Source organism: Nyctereutes procyonoides, unplaced genomic scaffold (assembly GCF_905146905.1).
Source record: "Nyctereutes procyonoides isolate TBG_1078 unplaced genomic scaffold, NYPRO_anot_genome, whole genome shotgun sequence".
Classification (NCBI taxonomy): Eukaryota; Metazoa; Chordata; class Mammalia; order Carnivora; family Canidae; genus Nyctereutes; species Nyctereutes procyonoides.
In genome coordinates, this window is record NW_026575024.1 from 36650581 (window position 1) to 36674328 (window position 23748).

The following is a 23748-nucleotide window of genomic DNA, read 5'->3' on the forward strand; positions in this document are numbered from 1 at the left end:
TATCCAATTTTCCAGCTGGGAGCATGAGGCACAGGGAGGTCGAATGGCTTGCCTAAAGGTCACCTGGTAGCTCAACTGGGATTATAACTCAGAATCTTTCTGATTTTCCCATCCTTTGCTCAGTGGACCACAAAACTCCCTTGATCCCATCTTCTCAAGCTTGCCTGAGCAGGAAGTAATGTTTAGGCCTAGAAAAAAAATCCCAAATTAAATACTGGCCACTGTCATCTTCTTTAAAAATGTGTTAAATTTCCATTGGTGTGATTCTAAGGGCATATCTTGTTTTAATTCTAACATCTGAGATCATTTCAAAACAAGCTAGTACTGTGTCTTTCCAGGTGTTCACCTTTGGAAAATTCATATCTATTGCTCAGATGCTGTTTTTTGTCAAAATGTTTTGAGAATGCCAGTGATGTGATGCTTGTGGCAGAAGAATACAATTACTTGGATGTATAATAGGCCTTGCTCATTATACTCAGGCACATGGTACTTGATCATGAAGTCCAAAGAAATCACCTGGCTTATCTCCTATCTTAGAACTTGGTTTACCATTCCTGCAGCCTGGAAATCCTCCCAATGACTTCCTTTAGCTGGTACCTTTTAATCATTCAGATCTTAGTAGAAATGTCGCCTTATTGGAGAAAGGCCTGTTTGAATCTCCTAATGTGATGTCTTTCTTTATCTGATGTCTCCATATTTTTCATTACACGTATTTGCCATTTGAAATTTCTGTTGATTTTTTTCCTTTTTATTCTCTATGTCCTTACCTAGGGCATAGGATTTTCATCCATGTTGTTTATCAGCCTATTTAGACAATGTTTAATATGTAGAAGAAGTTCAATAAACATTTGTTGAAAGCATTAATTGTTATTACTGATGAAAGGCTCTCTTTTCCTTTTTTTTTTTTAATAATCATTTAAGGAGTTTCAAAAGGGATGCCCATGGGGTAGTGAGGGCGAGTGGAGATGACCCTTAGTCAGCCAGCCAGATCAGGTGAATTAACCTCAAAGGTCAACAGGATGACTGATGACAGCTGTCCCTGTCAGATCACCCTCTCATCCATAGCTTCAACCTTGGAATTGCCCCCAGGCTTGGCTTGTGATTGGCAGAGGAAAAGCAGTCTTGTTATATTTATAGTCACACTTCATTTTTGATCTAAATTTGCACTGCCCACTTTCACCACCCACCCTATTTACACGATTAATACTTAATGATGTTTGGCCACTTCCAAAGGCCAAATCCATATTTGAAGACTGACCAATAAGTGTATATTGAAAAGAATCAGTGATACCTGAAAAAGGAATTTCTAAGGTTTGTGTTTTCTTTTTTAAATTAACAGATATATTATGCTGGAATATCTCAGTAGATGACTTTAAATAAACAAGGCTTGAAAAAATGTTTAAGGTAGTCAGTGTTTTTAAGAATTCAGCCAGATTATTTTCCAGATTTGTTTGATGGATACCTTTCATGACTCTTGAGAGGAAATGAAACTAACTGTATGGTTGACAAATTCCTGTTGCTGATGACTCTATGCATAAGCTGCTCTGATTTAATAACCTAATAGTCATCATTTTATAGATAAGGAGACAGGACCAGAGGGTGACTTTCTCAAGAGAGGCTTCTTAGTTTTCTGCCATCCCAGCAGAAGCCTGCCTGCAGGAATTACAGAAGAAGGGCTCAAGCACCTGTTTACCTTGTCCTGCTTCTCAGTGACTTCTGTAGAATGTGGCCATTTTGCCAACCATGTTTAGCCAAAATTCTAGAAAGCCACTGTATGATTTTCTATGTGGAGATGTTAGAGAACTGGATGATGGTGATCTCAGGCAGTGAGCAATTTCTGTCACTTGACAAGGGGGGCTCTGAAGATATTTTGTGGTTGATGTCTGTGGAGGGGTGGTTTGCAGGGTAAAACAAGATACCTGTTGTACCATCCTTTAGGATCTTTTGTTACACTTATAAAACTACTGCTACATAGTTTCATTAATTCAGTTGTGAACCTTCTGGCCATATGATAAGAGATAAGAGTTAAGAGATATGGGTAAGCAGTTGTTACTATCACATTAACTTTTGAACTCCTATGACAATCTAGAACTACCTGGATGAGTGGATTTGAGCCTTAAATTAATGTTATTAGTAAAAGGAAGCATTAATAAACTACTAGAACTGAATAAACATTGAAATGGACTTTATCTTCACCTGCTTTTCAGGGTAGGCACCTTAAAAATTCTTGGATTATTTCACATGGTTCCCCAGACAGACTATACCCCTTTGTTCTGAAAAATGTGGGCAAGAATTCATTGGCTTCTTGAATAGTCCAGTAATTACCTTGGTGTCCAGTTATCATTTTGTTTTTATCACTGAGGAAGAATTAGATTGTACTCACACTTTTTTTTCTGGAAAACTCTAAAGTCTGTCATTGATAGGATTGGTATTAAGAAAACAGGATATGCTATTAAGGCATTTCTTTTTTTGAGCCAGCAGAAATGTGATCTTTTCTTCTTTTACACAACTGATATTAAAGTACCTCCCAATGTTCAAGGGCCCGGGAGAGTCATAAAATTTGGGTCATTAAACTGATGATGGGAAACCTATCAGGGGATTGTTTCAAAACAGATGCATGCCTGTATTCAGAAAATCAGCTCCAGACACAATTCAAACAGAACACACTGATGAGTGTAGTATATCCACAAAGGAAGGAAATAGATTTCTTGAAAATTTCTATATCATCACTTGGATTTCCACTTTGTAATTTCTTTCTCAGAAATGAGCCTATGTGATCCTTCAATCTTTTCATAAAAATTACCTTTGGAGAAGGAATTAATAACTTCTTAATCAATTGATGACTATCTTCTTCTTCCATTCATATAAATGATTCTGTGGACCCAGTTTCCTATTATTGACATTAGGAGGACTCTCAAGATCAAAGTCTGTGAACAGAGCTACTGAATGACAGCCAAGTTGAACTATCAAGTACCTGTAACTCAATTCCTGATTCATGACGTTTTGAAACATATTGTCTGTGTGATATCATGGAAAAATTGTCTTCTTCAATGCTTTTAAGAATAAACAATTTGATTCCATGGGATATATTTTACACTATCTTTAATGAAGTAAACTTTTTTTTTTTCCTCAGGAAGGGATGTCTTACAGGTATAGTGATTTTTTTAAGGAATAATTAGGGGGTACAATTAAAAGAAAAGAGTAGGAAAAAATGGAATTCTTACTCCTCTGATTCCTCATTCACTTCTTCATTCATTCAACAAAATTTATGGATTATCTACTGTGTACAATAGTGCAATATAAGATGTGGTATTACATAGATACCATGTGGCAGATACAGATATTTGGGGATGCCATTCTTTTTTGAAATCATAACTAACAATGATTATGGTATAGTTATATTTAAAATTTTAATTTATAATGGATCCATTTCCAGTCCCAAACTTGGCATCTCATGAAATAGAGTGGCCCCTAACAGCTATGATCAGTTCCAAGGAGGAAGAAGATGCAGGTTTTTAAGTGCTAAAATGACTGTGGAAATTGATACTTCTTGCCCCAAATTCCTATGTAGAAAGAGTACAGGGAAAATGAATTAGCCACATAGTTTCTATTTCTACAGGCAAAAAAGAAAAAAAAAAACTCTAGACAGAGGTCCTGCACTTTTTTGATATCTTGAAATGTCGAGAGAGACATCTGAAGGGGGGTAGGAAAAGGGGGTGAGTAGGAAAGAAACTCAAACATTAATGGAGAATAGAATTTCTTTTGCACTGGTCACAATACATATGTTTGTTAAAAAGCAAGAGGCGGGGAAGACATGCATGCCTGATATTGAAGAAAAGCCTGTTTGTGCCTCACACACTGGAGAAATTGTTCAGGAATAGTTCATCCATGTGAAAATATGACCCATGTCATTTTGCCAGGGTCGTTAAGACACTGAGCTGCTGAGTAAGGTCTGATTGGGTAAATTCAAGATCCTGGGGGAGTACATACTTCCTAGTGCCCAGTTTTTCTAAGATGCAAAAAAAAAAAATGTCAGTGGAAATAAGGTTATGGAGTGCCACTTGCGTGGGCGGGACAGGGTCTCCGTAGGGTGGGAACCAGTCAGATCTCAGACATGGCCCATTCTTTTAGATTCTTCCCCATTTTCTTAGTGGGCAAAATGAGAAATAGAGAATAAATGCCCAGCACTAGTAGCCAGAAGTGAACAGTGGTATTTAGACATGGGGAAAAGGGAAAGGTTACAAATCCCTTTTGAAATGAATTTCCCATTCTCTTTTGACTATTATTATATTCATGTTTTACAAACTTCTAAAATGACTGGAGATAAAATTCAGATCACTTGTGAAAAGAAGTGGCTTCACAGAGGAGCTTAGAGAATATGAAAGCTACATTTGAATGAATAAATATTCAAAAGCAGGCAGGAAATATGGAATAATGGACAAAATCTTACCCTTTCATATGTTGGGAAAATTGTCTGAAGTTTGAAGGCATCTTCTATGAAGCAGAATAACGAATTGGAAAACAAAAACAAAAAACCCTCATGATTTAGCTGTTTTGGTTTTAACTAGCCTAGGACAAATAACTGTTGGTTCAATTTCAATGTTAATTTTTTAAAAATTGAATCAACTATTCTGATTATGCTGGCTTATTTCCAATGTCCTAGGCTCTCTCTGTTCAACAAAGTGATAGAGCAGTCACATAATTCATTCCACAAACAACAAAATCTTATTAATGTACGGTGGACCAGGCCTTTAATCCTGGCCCTCAGTTTCCTTCTCTGTAAATTGATGGAATGGGATTAGCCAATTTTAAATTTTATTCTTTGAATTGTATGATTATTTTCTAGCTTTTATGTTTCATTAAAAGGATTTTACAATTTGGATACAAATCTTGAAACTATTTGTATTTCTAGAAAAGCACAATATAACAGTGCCTTTATAGTCTTTCTGCAATACCATTTGAATATGTAAGAAGAAAAATGTCTAGATTTCTCCTTATTAACTGCTAACTATATTTTAGGAATTTTTGGCATTTGAATTTAACAGGCAGTTAACTTTTTTATCAGTAAAGGAGTTGGGCAGAGTGGAGCTTGCATTGAACCTAAGTGGACCATTCAGTTTTAGTGTTACAGGTTTCAAAAACTTCCCTAAATTAAAGCAGAGGATTTATTTTAAAATACCCCTTTGAAAGAGATATATCTTTCTGCATTTTCACTTTAAGGCTCTGTGAGCATGTTTCAGGCTACCTTAAACATCTTGAGAACTGCTAGTTATAAAAGTGGTTTGCGTGTGTGTGTGTGTGTGTGTGTGTGTGTGTGTGTGTGTGTGTGTGTGTTTCAAGGAATGAAGATGTAGTTTTCAAATAGAATTGGCAGGTACTTACAAAAATCTGGGCTTCTGAGCGAAGGAGTGGAAATATGAAACCCTTGTAAAGATTTAACTGCCATTAAGAAGTTTCTTTTGAGACACTCATATCAGCCTACTGATATAATGTCATAAAATAACTGCCATCTCCACCTTTTATAGGAGTAACCCTTGGATTAGTCAGAGCTGCCGGATTGCAATGAGGAAACATGTGTTAAAAAAATGAATTAAAGGAAAAGATGACCTTCAGGTTACTCTACTCTGTTATGGGGTCAGGGGAAGGAAGGTTCAAAACCTAGTGGGAGAGGGGTCAGTCTGATGCTGGATGCGAAAGTTCACAAGTCTGCATTATAAATAATATATGTAGGAAATGAGTGTTTACTCCTCTCTAATGTTAGCAAACTGGAAGGATAAGATGGCTTCCTTTTGACGCGAAAAAGAGCTAAATGTGAAATTCTATTTTAAACAATGAACAGCTGTTTCATCTTGAACTAAAAAGAACAAAGAAAAAACCCTCAGGTCCACATAGGATATATTGTGGTTTCCGTGTGTGTGTGTGTGTGTGTGTGTGTGTGTGTGTGTGTCCTTCTCTCTTTTTACTTAGGATAATTGAAATGTCATTTTATCTTGGGATGTTTTCTTTATTCACCAGGGACATAGAAAGTTAAAATATTGCAGAATTTCCTTTTCATCATTTTGAACATAAACAACTTTTCATTGCTTTAATATGAAGTGTTTTCTTTGTTAATCCAACAGAGATTAATGCCTGGAATGCTAAATTGTATGCTTAAGGGAAAAATCATGATGGTCCATGGGTAATATATTTTAGGCAAGACTAAAGCAATAGAGTGGCATTATATCACAGCCTGAGAGCTTTTCCTTGCTCTAGAGAACAGCTGGAAACATAAAGGATAGCCAGAGTCACAAATTTAGGAGATTTCAATTATCCAATTAATGCTTGGGAATCCCAGAATTGTATTTACAGGAAAAAGTTTACACATCTATATTTGAATGATTTAGAAAATGATTTCTGAGATTCAGAGCAAGCTTCTTGATAATTTAATTCAAAACACTTCTTAGATATGAAAAGTTCTATGTCTTTAAGATTTTGCATTAGTAAATACATTCATTTGCCATGGTTTATATTTTATACTGGGAATTGCTGAGGCTGAGTGCATAGAACAAAATTTTGAATATTCAGTGAGTAGCAGGTTTATTTACTTCTTAATTCTCTACAGATATATATATCTACCTTCCCAATTCTAATTTTTGGGAAAATGAGGTAATACAATAAATTTTCTCAGATAAGAAATACAAACATGTATATAGTTCGTTTTACCTGGAAAACTATTCCATTAAGCAGGCAAATGCAAACTCAAAAGTTTAATTATTTACTTATCTGAGTCTAAAAGACTGGCATACAAGATTGTGGCTTTTTTGGAAGGAATAATCTCATTTAACTCTTTTTAGTTATATAGTTGCAGAAAGTATGTTTGCTGTTTTATACTAGTTTCTAGGTCTCCTTTTAACTCATGGGACATAATTTTAGTTAACTTTTCCTGGGGCTTAATTCCTTCTAATTCTATTTTTGAAATAAAATATGAGTTTCTTTAAATTAATAACAGGAAATCCTAGGCCAGAAACTGCTATTTCTCTTCCTTCAGATATAGATCTTGAGGATACTAGCATCTTGTAAAACTTTAAAAAAAAAAAGAAGGGAAAAAAGTCAATGTGATATCTTTTTAAAATCCAGACGTGGTTATATAGCATATTAATAAATTGTCCTGTCAACCTCTAGGACATGGGTTCAACTCCAATTGGTTTAATGGCCACAAATGTTTCCTTAGAAGAATTCCGGATTTCTGGATGGAGGAAGGAATTTCAGAGATTCTCAGGGCAGGCTTGAGAACCCCCCCCCCCCCCCCCCTGCCCTCAGAAGGTGGTCTTGGGAGGTAATCACACCCTGCTGATAGGATTTGGCAGTTAAAATAGATGGAGGTCAGCCTGTCATTTTGTCTATTTAAATAAGTCACTTGTGATTAAGGATAAGCAGTAAGTTTTCTTTTCTTTCTAACTTTTGGGTCCTTGCAAGCTCTGATCTGTTTCTCTGATGTTTCTCTCCTTGAGTATTTTTCTCTCATTTTCTCATATCTTTTAAATGGAAAAAATCCATGTTTTCCTGTCTTTCTCCCTTGGAGATATGGATGGGGAGACAATTTATCATTTGATTCCATTGAAACTACACACTTTGCCATTTCAAAACTCTTACTACATACCAGGTATTTTGTAGCACCTAGAGAGAATCTAAACTTAAGACAGAAGTGTCTGCTCTTTCCTTCTTTGTTAAGATAAGAATCTGTGTTAAGTAACTGAGTTCATGGTAATTTCCACATTTGCTGAGGTACTTTGGTAGGTAAACTTATGTTTTCTGTGCTTTGAAAAAGCTAATTGATGTCTGTAATTTTCTACAAATGTGCATGAGGGCTGCATTTGCTCTCTTGGCCATAAAATAGCAAGTCATACTTTTTTTTTTTTTTTGTAAAACTATGTTGGCTGTTACAGAAAATAGAATAAATGATACATAAATATTTGCATCTGCCAGCTTGTTTGGCAAAATTCTTTGCCAAATGTTATTCTGAAATAATGTTTCTCTTTCTCAGAGGCTTTCAGCCAAAGCTCTTCTACCTCCACATTTCTAGTTAAGACTCTTCCTCCTGCCCTTGCCATTATGGAGACAGGCCTGGCAAAGGGGCCGTACTCTATTGAGTGAAAGTGGACCAGACACAAACCCACCTACCTATCCCTTGGGCCTTCCCTCATACCCCCTACCATCTTTTTCTTTGATCATTTCTGAAGCATCTGCCTTTATGCAGGTTTAATATGATGGTGTTCACCTCAGCTGCATCACATATTTCTTTCTGCTGTGGGACAAGTACCTCAGGTTACTCAAAATGTGCATTTCCTGGAAGTGCCAGAGGGTTATAAGCCATAGGCAACTCCTAGCCAGTGGCAGACAAAGAGCTAGTAGTTCCCTAAGGCAGATAATTCTGAAGTTCATTCTACAGGGCTCTTCAACATTTTCCAGGGGAGTTGAGCCCCAGGTGGTCAGACTGATGACCAGTGCACTTTGTATTGAGATTTCCCAGTTTTCTGCTTGGTATCATTTCCCCAAATAAACTATTTGCACACAGGCTCTGTCTCAGGCTCTGCTTTCTAGGGGAACCTAGTCTAAAATAACACAATATAATGCAAAATAAAGCAAAGACCTTGATACAGATCTCTCTTCTAATATGACTTGCTGCCTCATATCATAGTTACATAGTATAGTTTTATTTCTCCTAAAAAATAAGTTTGCTTTACAAAGTTGGGGCAAATATGGTCACCCCTTTTTATGGCAAGCTCTCTGTTAGAGCCTAAGGATACAACTTTGGAAGAGAACACGTCACTCCCATGAAAGAACCTGAAGTCTAGTGTTTACCCTCTTTGGATATTTCACTATAGAGGCATAGCAAATTGTGTGTGTGTGTGTGTGTGTGTGTGTGTCTTAAACCAAATGATATTTCTTAAATTCATATAAAATTACTTTGGTTAAAGATGTTTATACCTGCATTAGTCACAAAACACTATAAATAACCTCTTACAGAAAAAATCTGGGTGTTCTGGGAATCAAACAGGGAGCCAAGACATACAGCATATCAGAGAAGGTGTTCTCTAGGAGATCTTTTGAGTGAGATTTGGTAAGGGCTGAAAGCCCTGGGTTGACAGAAAAGAGAAAGGCATTCCATGGACAGAGAATGGGGAGAGAGGGAGGGGGAGAGAAAGAAAGAGAAGACGAAAGAGAAAGAGAAAGAACATGCTTGGGGGTTCCAGAGCATGAATAGGTAAGTGGACACAGCAGATTTCCCTGCAGAAATTAATATCCTGTGAAGGGTTGATAGATGTTCCACCACACATAAAATTTGCATATTAAATAAATTTGAGAAATTTGCAGATTACTTCTAGAATTCAGAGGTTTAGAGCACACATTGGATTAAAGATTCCTAAGAAATACTGCTGTCTATAAAAAATAAAACAACCCCTTCAGCCCCCCCCCCCAAAAAAGTTTGTGGAACTGAGCTTTTGCCAAACTGTGAGTGAAATCTTTTGCTCCTAGGACACTGGTCAATCTTGAGGCACATTGATATTCCATAGACTGGATCTTTGGAAATTCTTGGGAAATGATGCTGATAATAGGATTGGGTGTGGGGTGTGGGCATGGCAGCATATCTTGCACACCAGATAGGTGCATTTGGGTTTGATATGACAAACAGTAGATGTGCTGCTCCTCTTGGAGACAGGAAAGATGAGTTCTTGTAAGATCATTTAGCACACCAAAATCACACTTCCAACCTCATACTGGAAATTACCATCATGTTGTCAGTTTTAGCATGTCCGTTGTTGGAAAGGCAATAGTATAACAGAGGATTTCATAGTCAGATGCCCTTATAATCCTTTCTTCCCTTCTTCCTATATGACCTTGGGCCATGTCTTTATGCTTCTGTTTCATCACCTGTAATAAATATGGACATGATGGTAATAGTTCCTTCCTAACTCACAGGGTTATTCCTAATTCACAGGGTTATTAGAAGGATTAAATGAGATAAAATCATTAAAGCACCTAATAGAGTAATATAGAGCATATGACCAGTAAAATATAACACATTTATCTTTACAGAAATAGTGTTGTGTAATAGAAAAAGCACAGACTTGAAGACAAATAGTCCTAAGTTCAAATCCTGTCATTGTCCTATTCTGGACAAATCCTACACATTAGTGTTATTACTGTAAAGGAAATAATACATATCTACAGATTTTTTTGAGCATTAGAAATTTTGATAAAGTATTAAGGATGTAGAAGTTGCTCAAGTAATGGTTGCTGATGTAATTATTTGTGTGATTCTACAGTATTCCTTTATTTCTTAATAGAAGCAGTATGTTGGGATCCCTGGGTGGTGCAGCAGTTTGGCGCCTGCCTTTGGCCCAGGGCGCGATCCTGGAGACCCAGGATCGAATCCCACATCAGGCTCCCAGTGCATGGAGCCTGCTTCTCCCTCTGCCTATGTTTCTGCCTCTCTCTCTCTCTCTCTCTCTCTATGGACTATCATAAATAAATAAAAAAATGTTTAAAAAAAAAAAAGAAGCACTATGTTGCTCCAAAAGCTTCCCTAATCTTTAAAAAAAAAAAAATTGTCTGAATTCCTCTAATGATTCCTGGTAGGCAAAAGGAAGCACTTATGTTGATTACTGGATCATGGAATATTACTAAATGTTTTCTCAATGAGTAGATGTATAAAGTAATATTCCTCTAACTGGGGATTTCACACAGTGGGACATTGACAGAAAATATACGTGACAGTGAAGCTGATTAGCATGAGAAATCATGCTCTGTTCAGTCAAAATGAAATGGATCTTTATATTTGTTGCATTGACAGAGAAACTAAAATCTAAGAAAGATATTTATATATTTTGTTCTCACAAATTAGATTTACATTTAAACGCACTGTTTTTCATATTTATTGTTTTTTTTTAAGGGGAATATAGTATAGGTTTACAATACTAACCTTCCTTGTTGGTATTTATATCACCTCCTAGGAATTTTGTCATAAAGATTTAAATTTTCATTTTTAGTAAGATATTATAATTAATATTTTACTCTGTATACATTTCTCACTGGAAATCTTAAATTCATAAAATGAGGCCTGTTTTCCCCATATCAATGTCAAACAACAAAGATAGATTTCTCAAATCCTCGTCTGCTTTGCTTCTTTTTTTACATTATTGCCTTAGCAAGTTTTAATTCAGATCAGTCCTGGAAAGATGGTTTTGCCAGATGACATGTAACTTGTGATCTTGTTGTGTGTGTTATATGCTGTTTTGTATGAAGACTTATACGGGGAATGTTTTTAAAAGAAACATTTAAGATTTATTTTGTAGTCCATGCCACCGGAAGTTTGCCACATAGGGCACATAAGATCATGTGACCACTCAATTCCTTTCTCAAACAGGTATCCTCCTATGGGATTAATATTTTATAAAGAGGATAGACATATGATTATTTTGTTCTATTGAGGCATATTTCTCTAAAGACCAAGGATGAATTAGCCAATTACAGGAACAAATAGTTTTGTTTCAACACTTGGCCATGTTAATGTCTTTATATCTAACTATCCTGTGTCAATGTACTGAAATTCTGAATTCTTATACCACTAAAGGATCTAAAAGTAATTCTTCCGATTCGTGAGTTCTATAGAGTTTATGAAACATTTTCATGCACTTCATTCTTGTGGAAGAGTCTGGTGAATTACCTTCACACTTCAAGGGATACGGTATTTAGCTTAAACTCTCAAATGCAATGACAAAAACAGTCAGCAAAAGTGTTTTATAAACCACAGTGGTGCCTAATTCTCCACCTTCACAGTTGTTCCCAATGCATACCTCTACTCCTCCAGCCCTCCATAAACAGAACAAACTCTAGATAGACTGTTGGAATCCGCTTTGACAACAGAGAGATTTAAGGTTGCAAAGTAACATAGAATGGATTTAGGGCAGAGCCCTAAAATCCTTCCTTGCTGTATTCCTACCTGGGTTTGTTTGTTTGTTTGTTTGTTTATTTTCCTACCTGGGTTTAGACTAATTCTAAAAACTACTTGTTTGGGATACAGCATAGTTCACAGAACAAAATTTTGGTGACTTTTTTTTGGTGTGTGTGACTTTTAAATTACTATATGTAATAGGCATGTGAAAGAAGAAATTCTTCTAAGAATTTCAACCTTAGCTATTTGCATGAATCCCTGGTGTTTTAATCTCTGTTGTCCTTTTTTTTTTTTCTGTTGTTCTTTAAACACACACACACATATACTCACACAAACAGTAAGAAAGGGAAAGAAAACAACCTGACAATTTCATGTGATGAAGAATAGATTAAAACTCACCAATTTGGGATGTTACTATATTTGGGCATTTTCAAAGGCAAGAGCCATAGTCTCTAAAGACTGAAATTGATGCACCTTATTTTTCTCAAATGTAACTCTTGCTGCACATTTGTATTCTAAAATAAGAAAAGGGATCCCTGGGTGGTGCAGCGGTATGGCACCTGCCTTTGGCCCAGGGTGCGATCCTGGAGACCCGGGATCAGGTCCCACATCGGGCTCCCGGTGCATGGAGCCTGCTTCTCCCTCTGCCTGTGTCTCTGCCTCTCTCTCTCTCTCTCTCTCTCTGTGACTATCATAAATAAATAAAAATTTAAAAAAATAAATAAAATAAGAAAAATATCTTTAGGGTAAGAAATGAGAATCCTAAATAGGTTGTTTTACATGTGCAAAACTTGATTTTCAACCCAAATTTCACAAAGTATTATAATAGGCAGTTTAACTGTTCTTTAACTTAATGGTAGCCACATGGCCAAAATCCCTTTGAAAATGTGTATCTAGGTTGATATTTATCTAAAATATTAAATAACTTAGTGCTCTTTGACAAATATATTGAATTATATTGTCCTAACTGATTTGTTGGGAGAAAAATAAAAGTAGGAGAAGTTGGTATTGGGGAGAGAAACTAGTATTCGGCGACAGAACTGGCCTCTAATCTGGCAGAAAAACAACATTGTTAAAATTTGAGAAGGCACTTTAGATCTTATAATAATCAGCAACTAAAAGAAAGAAGAGATCTAAAAATAGGGATGGGTAATTAACAATCTAAAAATAGACTTGGCTAGTCATATGGAAGTCATTACAGTTTAGAGGTTAAAGGGGCTGAGGAGAATAAAAAAACAAATCAAATATTATTGCATATTAAACACTACCTATAAACATAGTCTGTAAATGCTTAACAGAGTTCAGCTCCATCTAAGATAATTTGGTACAAGAAAAATATAAAAGCACAAATAATCATTTCCTAATTGATCAGAGTTTTTCTTGGGAGGATGCTTTTGGCTCCAATCCAAAATGCTCCTTTTGGTTTAAGATATGATGCTATTGATATGATGGGGATTTGGTCTTTCACAAGGGGAAGCGCAAGGTGATTTTTAAATCACTTGTTTAAAATAAGCAGTAATATTTCCAATATAAACAGCATTGGCCTAAGAACAAAATATTATGGAAAAAAAAAGTGACTCTCAACAGAGATGCAATTACTTCATGGATACAGTATCTACTAAAGGGCTCTAAATTTTGTTTTTATTGATTAAAGTTGTCAATGTGTAATTTCCTGTTTTGTTATTTTGGGAAGATGCAGGAACTGTAATTACAGGGAAATTACTATTAAGGTTGTAGAGTTTCTAGAACTTTTATATCTTTTTTTTTTAAACCTTCTTGTTAACACCATTGCCCCTGATAGTTTTAAACTCCTGATTTTAAAAAAGTGAATGTGTGAAGGAGTGATAGGAAGTTGACGAATATTGAAAGCAGCATTCTCAAGTAGGAAGAAGACAAGTATGCTGTGTGAGGCTGAGATCCGGATTGGAAATCAGACCTTGCCCTGTATCATGTAAACAATCTTGGCCAAGAGATATACCTTCTTAACTTCAAGTATCTTTTCTGCAGAAAGGAATAATGGCTCTTGGTATTTATGTTGAGTAATCTAATGAAGAAAAATATGTAAAATCTTTAGGAAAACAGGGCCTTAGTACATGACAATGACTTAATAGATGACAGTAGTTAATAATGTTGTCTATCAATTTAATCTAGTCACAGTTAACAAAACATTAGGATATTGACAAGACTGAAATGGCAAAATCCACCAAAACAGCTTGAAGCTTCATAGATAAGGAAAATTATCTTCTTTCTAATTTGCAGCCCAGCTACTTAAATTTCAGGAATTTTTCTTGATTCTCCCTACTGGTTTTAAAAGATTTTTGCTTTCTTAAATAAGGCCATTCAATCAAGATCATTTTTCCATTCTTTTAATATCAGAGTACCCACTATGTCCACATAATAATTCTCATGTATGTATTTTTATTTTCTATCTTCATCTGCATATTATTACTTATGATTTTTAAATAAAATAAGTGATAAAGCCTAAAGAATTATAAAAAATTGATACAGGACTCAAGTATTCCTAAAAGATTTTGCTCATTTATTAAATACTTTTTCCTAGCTAGTTTACCTATTCTGTTACTGTAGTCCAAAGGATCTTTCCATTAGATTTCTTAAATGGTTGCTATTTGTAAATATGAAAGTATTGATTTCCATAAAATGGCCATACTACCTTACTCAATTACCTTTTCAGTTGAATCTTGAAATTTCAGATGTTATTTATTTAGTCAAATCATTTGATAATTGTGATAAATTTTGTTTTCAATTTTATGCTGCTAATTTTTTTCATGTCTAAATATATGGCACTACCTCCAGTAGAATGTTAAACATTAGTGGAAATAATGGACATCATCGTATTTTCCTGACATTTCTGGGAATATCTCTTGTGATTCCCTGGACTAAAGATGATGCTATCTTCTGGATTGCAATAATATATTTTATTAGGTTAGGAAAATGTCCATCTATTGCTGTTTGGTTGAGTATATATGAGAAGAGGTTTTGGATTTTGGTAAATGTTTTCATTTTTAGAACTACTAATATGTATGATGAATTATATTAATTATAAGTTTGTTAAAGCAAGTGGGAAAAAAGAAAAAATTAAGCAAGTGACTTAGTCTTAAGAATCTGAACTTGATATATAACCATATATACTCACTCACAGTATTTGACTTTTGAAAGCTCGTCTGTATTGAAAGATCTGTTCTAAGTCATTTTGGATGCCATTTTTATTAAGTTGTAACAAAGTCCTTTTGTTTTTGAAAAAACTGAAGGTTGAATATTTTGTGAACAGCAGCACTATACATAGCTTACCATATAAAATACATGTAGCTTAAGAAAATTAATTATTGCTCTTTTGTATTTTGTCTTGTGTTTTTTAATAATCAGTAATATATTTATAAGATTCAAAAATTTAAAAATTAAAGATCTATAGTAACAGTCTCATTCCCTCTTTTGCACCCATCTTTTCAGCTCTTACCTATCACTTTTCCATGGGTAACCATTCCTTTTGGTTTTATATATCTTTCCGAAGTATACATGCATGTAAAGATATATATGTGTGATGGAGTCTTGTCTCACATTTAAATCTTTCATCCATTTTGAGTTTATCTTTGTGTATGGTGCAAGAGAGTGGTCTAGTTTCATTCTTCTGCATGTGGATGACCAATTTTCCCAGCACCATTTATTGAAGAGACTGTCTTTCTTCCAGTGGATAGTCTTTCCTCCTTTGTCGAATATTAGTTGACCATAAAGTTCAGGGTCCATTTCTGGGTTCTCTATTCTGTTCCATTGGTCTATGTGTCTGTTTTTGTGCCAGTACCACACTGTCTTGATGACCACAGCTTTGTAGTACAACCTGAAATCTGGCATTGTGATGCCCCCAGCTATGGTTTTCTTTTTTAAAATTCCCCTAGCTATTTGGGGTCTTTTCTGATTCCACACAAATCTTAAAATAATTTGTTCTAAGTCTCTGAAGAAAGTCCATGGTATTTTGATAGGGATTGCATTGAGACAAGACTCCATCAAAATCCTAGAGGAGAACACAGGCAACACCCTTTTTGAACTTGGCCACAGTAACTTCTTGCAAGATACATCCACGAAAACAAAAGAAACAAAAGCAAAAATGAACTATTGGGACTTCATCAAGATAAGAAGCTTTTGCACAGCAAAGGATACAGTCAACAAAACTCAAAGACAACCTACAGAATGGGAGAAGATATTTGCAAATAACATATCAGATAAAGGGCTAGTTTCCAAAATCTATAAAGAACTTCTTAAACTCAACACCAAAGAAACAAACAATCCAATCATGAAATGGGCAAAAGACATGAAGAGAAATCTCACAGAGGAAGACATAGACATGGCCAACATGCACATGAGAAAATGCTCTGCATCACTTGCCATCAGGGAAATACAAATCAAAACCACAATGAGATACCACCTCACACCAGTGAGAATGGGGAAAATTAATAAGGCAGGAAACAACAAATGTTGGAGAGGATGCGGAGAAAAGGGAACCCTCTTACACTGTTGGTGGGAATGTGAACTGGTGCAGCCACTCTGGAAAACTGTGTGGAGGTTCCTCAAAGAGTTAAAAATAGACCTGCCCTACGACCCAGCAATTGCACTGTTAGGGATTTACCCCAAAGATTCAGATGCAATGAAACGCCGGGGCACCTGCACCCCGATGTTTCTAGCAGCAATGTCCACAATAGCCAAACTGTGGAAGGAGCCTCGGTGTCCATCGAAAGATGAATGGATGAAGAAGATGTGGTTTATGTATACAATGGAATATTACTCAGCCATTAGAAACGACAAATACCCACCATTTGCTTCAACGTGGATGGAACTGGAGGGTATTATGCTGAGTGAAGTAAGTCAATCGGAGAAGGACAAACAGTGTATGTTCTCATTCATTTGGGGAATATGAATAATAGTGAATGGGAATATAAGGGAAGGGAGAAGAAATGTGTGGGAGATATCAGAAAGGGACACAGAACATAAAGACTTCTAACTCTGGGAAATGAACTAGGGGTGGTGGAAGGGGAGGAGGGCGGGAGGTGGGGGTGAATGGGTGACGGGCACGGAGGGGGACACTTGACGGGATGAGCACTGGGTGTTATTCTGTATGTTGGTAAATTGAACACCAATAAAAATTAATTTATAAAAAAAAAGATATATATGTGTGAAGATCCTTATTCTTCCTTCCCTTATTTACACAATACATAGAATAGTGTACATATTTTTTGAAGTCTGATTTTTCATTAACAATATATCTTGAAGATCATTCCATCTCAATGATAGAAAATCTTTTTTGTTCTTTTTTTTATAGTGGCATGTTATTCCACCCTATGGTATAATTACATTCCCCTATTAGTGAACATTTAGATACTTCTAACATTTCTCAATTACAATGTTGAAAAGAATAGTTTCCAAAAATTCAAAATCGACATTGATAAAGCTGATAAACAAGCTTTTCCCCCCTACTTTACAAAAGGAATTGTAAATTGATGCAGTCCCTATAGAGACACATTTGGCAGTAGTTATCAGAATTACAAATGTCTGTTCTTAACCCAGCAAATCCACTTCTGAGAAGAGATTCTCCTTTCTGCTTAGGTTTCAGTAGTGATTTAAAAATTGGGAAGAAATTCCTGATTTAGAAAGTCTTTTATTCTGTTTATAAGGTGTAGGTCCTGAATACTTTAAGAATAGGATAGGTTATTTATTAGGAGGTCTGTGTAGTAATCTACCGTCCTTCAAACATCATATTTTGAATTTTTTATTCATGCACTATCATCAGGAACAGATTTCTGTCTTAGATCAAATCATTTATACCTACAAACTTCTCAGTTTGAATCATTTATAACTACAAACTTCTCAGTTTGAAGTGCTTTCTCTCGATTCACACTCAGATTATTCCCATTATACTTCTCCCTTCCACCACCTGAGTCCTTGGCTTCACTTTTATTTTTTCCCTTAGCAGGAAAGGTCATTCCTTTGGTGGAAAATTATCTGGCCTTCTTTTTTTTTATTTCCTCTACTGTCTTCCCAAATGATCCTCTGTGCTTTGAAAGCTGAACAGGGGGTCTTCTCTTTTTGGAGTTTCTTTTCTATACCTCTTTCCATTTTGTAATTTTTAATGTAGTTTATATTAATTTATAATTAATTTTGTAATGTTACATATAACGATCAAATAGAATAGGTTTTGTTGTGAAAAACTGCTTCTACCCCTCCAATTAACCCCTCTCCTAATTTTATTCTCCAGATGCAATATATCCTAATATTTCTATTCAAGTGTTCCTTGGTTATGTCCATAATTTTAAATACTGTATTCATACCACTAATTTCTAAATTATTAATTTCAGTTTTTCTATTTTCTTATATGAAAAATGAGGGTATAGCTCCTGTATCTCTCTCCAACTCTCTTCACTCAAATTCTTTTTTATTTTGATTGATATTTAATCCTTATTTAATTCCATTGAGTAAGTTCATATATCTTTAATTTATAAACTTAAGCCTTTTTCTTTTTCTGACATTATGAACATTTCTTTCATTCTTTCCATGTAGGATATACTACCTTTTGTATTTGCCCTTTCTGTCACTACTTACCATCACTTCTACTTCTTATCTCCCTAGAAATAGTTAAGTTTTATAACATTTATAGTCTATTCTGTAACTACAGTCAAGTTCCTCTCTGCTTTTTATGTAAGTTGAGTTTCACAGGTGAAATCTAGTAACACATGATTATAATATAACTCTTGTTCATTGTAGAGCCAAGTAATGAGTTATAATTACAGTTCTTCTACTAGTACAAGGTCTTAAACTTATCTGGAATTGCTATTTGAAGAATGTTTCTAGTGCCACGAGGAAATAATACATTCCCATTTTTTATGCTAACTTGGATGCTCCAAACTGTGTTTGCTACCTCATGAAAAAATTTGTTTGCTTTCATATTCGGACAAATATTTGCTTTCTTTTTGTCTTCTAGTTATTGCTTGTCTTTGTTTTATCATTGAGAAAATTACACTCTCTATCACCTCACCTCTTTGGAGACTGAAATTAAAATCTATCTTTTCCATGGAGCATGCTCATTCTGATACTACTGAGGCCATCTGTCTTGGTACAAAGTATCTCCATGGTTAGTAACATAAATGTATATATAGATTATGATTAACACTAGATACTTTAACTTGGATCTATCTCTAGTTTTTCAGAATTTTATTTTACATTTTCTCAGGCAGTTACTTTAAGACGGTGCTCTTGAGTAACTTTGTTTTTTCACCTCTTATACCACCTATTCTTTCTTCCACTCTAATACGTCAACAGTTCAAAATTTCCTATGGGTCTTCATTTAAATTAGTTGATAATGCAACTTCTAAATAAGATCTACATCTCGGATTATCCTGTAGTCATCTTGATTCTTTGTACAGGGAAATGGCCCACTAGGCATATATTAACAGAAATCATTGGTTCAAGCATTTCAAATGTATTTTCTGGATCAGTCACAGACACCTCCACCCCAGCCTCCCTATGTAATCTTGTCCATGTCAGATTCTGCCTGATAAAGTTCTTATTTTCAAAGCCTTTTGAAATTACCCCCATAGAGTGTCTCTGATGCCTCAACAGTAAAACTATCTCTTTTTCCCATGACTTCCTCTAGCTCTTCCTTAAGATCAATTCTTAACTTTTAATAGAGGTCTTTGCATTACACTCAGCCCTGTGTGTTATGCTCCATCCTAGATGCATCTTCCAGGGGAGGAGGGATGTCCATATTCTATATCCCTCAATGAATCCACCATTGTAGGAATTCCAGAAATATGTTGACTACAAGACTACAATGACTAAAACAAAATTAGTCATTCTCACTCTTGCTTACTTCACAGAGTGAAGGAAGGATTGGAGGAAGGATTTCATAAATATATGGAGCTATTCTAGGAGGCAGTTTGGTGTTATTTTTTTCATGAGCAGATGAGTGACTAAGCACACAATGTTCAGGACACATTTGAAAAAAGAAATAGATGGAGCTGTAGCCCAATTGAACTTCCCCATTTTTAGTGGAACAAGATGTGGGATGTTTCATTTTTGCCTGGGGGAAATTAAGACAAATGAAAGGGCTGACTAAAAAAAAGTCAAAATATATTTTATAGCCATGTATAAATTCAAACATGAAAGCATTCAGTCGTTCATATTACAGATTGAGAAGTCCTGCTGGCCTGCCATTAGAGAAGAAATTGTATGTCTTAATTATATTATGGGCCTTATTAAAATTGCAAGCTTGTTCCTCTCTGGTATGTGTACTGAGAACCACTTTTCACAACTCAATAAATAATAATGGCATAATCACCGAGAGACGGGCTCTTAGAAGTTTCAGGAGAAAATATCCCATGGGAGGGGGTATTTATATATGGGAATAAAAGTTTTCCCTCCCCTACTAACGTAGCTTGGCCCTATGAGCTGGTAGCATTTCACATCTTTTAGGGGGGTTGGGAAATTCAAATGCTGGCATCATAATTCTATGCTTGCAATAATGAAAATGGGAACAGGAATATCTGTAATGATTTTATAAACTGCCAACTTGTACTGGATTTGAAGGGAATAAGGTTATTAAATAAGCAGCTTGATGGTATAAGGAAGATAGGAAAGGGTCAACAGTTCTATCATAGTCTAAATTTCAGATTAGCAGAGATTTAGTATTAACATATCAGATGAGGGTCATCCAGGCCAGTTGCTCTATTTTGTACATAAGGTAGTGAAGGATTGAGGAAGGAAAGTTGTTCCCGGACTATTATCACCCTGCATACAATTCACACTTGCGAAAACTTTATGTACCAGATATGCCCTGATCTTGAATAACAGAAGAATTTTATAAATAGATGATTCAGTAAATGCTTTTATATTCCCAGTATCTTTGTAAAACAAGTCACTAGTTCTGCCCTTTCTTTTAATCTCAGGGATGATAAGAATAAAATGGCAACATTAAACAGTGATGTTTCTAAAATCAGAAGCCTTTAACCTAGCAACTAAAGGCCCTCATCCCAAAAGGGTCTATGGATAGGATCCAGGGCATTTGTGGATTGGGAGGGGTAAACATTATATCTTATTCTCAGTAACTTCTAATAAAAATCAAGCATTTCTTTCAGTAATGAATGTGAACAACAAACCACAATATCAGCATATAGATTATTTACATATTGCATGAGAGTTGTTACAGTATTTGAAAATCTTATATATGTTCCTCAGTCTTTGAAAATACAGCAGGTAGCAGACTCATTGAGTAGTCACACATTAATTCACTAACAAAAAACTGTGTTTTACTACATCACAAATACTTTAAAAAATTGCATTCATAAAACTGATTTCCTTTGTAATCCTATTTTATCTTACGCTTTTAAAGACATTATTTTTATTTTTATTATTTTTTTAAAAGGCATTAGTTTTAGAAGAGACCATAGACTGACTTTACCAGATTGCCACAAGACTAGTGGCATAAAATGGTTGCAAGCTCCTATACTAAATAATACTTCCAAATGTTTAGATTTTGTTTCAAAGTTAATTTTATTTCCTTCCATCTGTCTAGCTTTGAAACTAGTTTTAAGAATGTTTTCTTCTAAAAAAAATAAATAAAATAAAAAAATAATAATAAAAAGAATGTTTTCTTCTTAATTCAAGCTACTATGCTAACTAACATTGGTTTTCCATGAGAGTCCCCATCAGAAAGCGATTAAGCTTGAGTTTCTCCCAGGAATTTTTATTGCCACTTCAAAATGATTAGAATGTTGTATTATTCTCCATTGGAAAGATCATTATTTTTAAAGAATAAATGTAATATCTTATCAAAATGGACTCTGATATGGGATTTCAAAACATCTAATTTAATACTTGAATTATTCCCATGCTTCATCAATTATTGAAACAAATCTAATTAAGCAAAGTGATCAAGCGACACTACTCTGGAAGAAATCGTGCAAAGACATACACATTTTTTCACTTTATTTCTAAATATATTAAGTAATTTATAGTTGTTAGCAAATCAGGCATAAACTACCTATGTACAGCAAAGCTCCTTAAAATTTTATGTCGTTTGGACATAGAATGCTTTCTTTTCTTAATTTATAACAGTGAATGAGATTGAGGAATAGTTTGCTAAAAGGAATAAGGATTTAATCTTAGCAAATAATACCTAGGATGTAATGAATTAAACATGTAAAGTGACTTAATAATATCTCAAATACCAATTTTGCATTAGGTAGAATTTATAACAACTGGCATAATTTTATCTATATCTTTCTAAAGATCAAATGTTGGGGCCTGGGAAACAGGGGCCAGACGGCACAAGCCAAACTGAAATGTGCAAATCAAGCAACACTTAATACACTACTCACTTTTCCTCCCATTGTGAATGCAGGTTGGGGGGGGGTCTTATAAATTTTTTCCTGAGGCAATCCTCTGGGAAGGCAAGGTGTAGCTGTCAGGTCTTCGGTTCTTTCATTTCAATTTACAAATAACCTCCAAGTACTTTTTCTCATCTAGTCACTGCTGATCTTCTAAATATGTGGTAGCTGTGACACAGTAGTGGCAAAATGATCACACATCATTACATAGTGCACATGTGATTATTTATGCCTTCTCAGCCACAGTGCAAGTTACAAGCAATTATTTTTCATCTCCTTGATGTAATTACCCTGTAATCTACAGGGACATGTAATTGCATGGACGGCTTCTGCACTGAATTACACAGCTCTCAGGGACTACATGAGACCCTGGGAGCCTTTTACCAGCTAGCAGCTGGGCGGTCTCTTTGTGTAAACCTGGTGGCCTGAATATAAGGGCTATGCTGGAGGGAGATTTGCAACCCAGATGTGATGTGGGGCCACCAAGTAAACTGCCTAAGGGTTGGAGAGCCTGTGTGTTTGATATCCAACCTCATCAAATGGCTTCTTGATTTTCCATCCTCAGATTATGAAATGTCTGTGGGAGAAAAGGAAACTCCTATGAAAGCAAAATTTTCTTGGTTGAAAATTTCTTTAGGATTCAGGGATCTTTTTATTCACCATTGTTAGACTCCATATACTGAATAAATATGCAATGTTTTAAAATTTGCCCAGCTTTATAGTAATACATGTGCTCAAAGAACATGATAAATTGCTTTAGCATGATAAAATACAAAATAAGTATTACATTTATTATCCAAGAGACAAAGGAAATAAAAGCTCTTCCTTTCCTTCCTTTCCTTTCTTTCCTTTCCTTTCTTTCTTCCTTTCTTCCTTTCCTTTCCTTTCCTTTCCTTTCCTTTCCTTTCCTTCTTTCCTTCCTTCCTTCTTTCCTTTCCTTCCTTTCTTTCCTTTCCTTTCCTTTCCTTTCTTTCCTTTCTTTCCTTTCCTTGTTTTATAAGGCATAAATATAAAAGCACGTTGGTAACCTGATGATGTGGTTGGTAACTTACTGTTCATTTAGGAAGGAACAATTTCTAATCATTTAGCTATTTATTTATTAGGGTGACTTTAAGACAGTGTCTGACAGAGTTTGTCCAAGTAAGAGTCAGGGAAGTTCCCAAAGAGGCCATCATAGAGCTTGGATGATCTGATCCTCTGGCAAGAAAGCAAGAATTATATGGGTAAGAATCATTTATTCCTTATCTCACTGGCTGATTTCCTCCTAGGAAACTTGAGGTTTCCATTGGCTTCACCACTTGGCTTGATGATATATCCAGGTTTATCAGTCATGCATGCAAATAAATGCATGTTGCATGTTTCTTGTGGGTGCCCATGTTTCACTTCATGACAGAATTCTTGTAAAGTTAAATGAATTTGTTTAGA

At 35.3% G+C, this 23748-nt stretch overlaps 1 long non-coding RNA gene across 1 annotated transcript; it reads right to left on the reverse strand.

Moving 5' to 3' along the window:
* Window positions 1–75: 75 nt before the first annotated feature.
* Window positions 76–22501, reverse strand: LOC129498582 (uncharacterized). The gene is made up of 3 exons (XR_008662150.1): window positions 22315–22501; window positions 9770–9912; window positions 76–188 (listed from the first exon to the last, which is right to left on the reverse strand). It is a non-coding gene; the product is annotated as an uncharacterized LOC129498582 (long non-coding RNA).
* Window positions 22502–23748: the final 1247 nt, after the last annotated feature.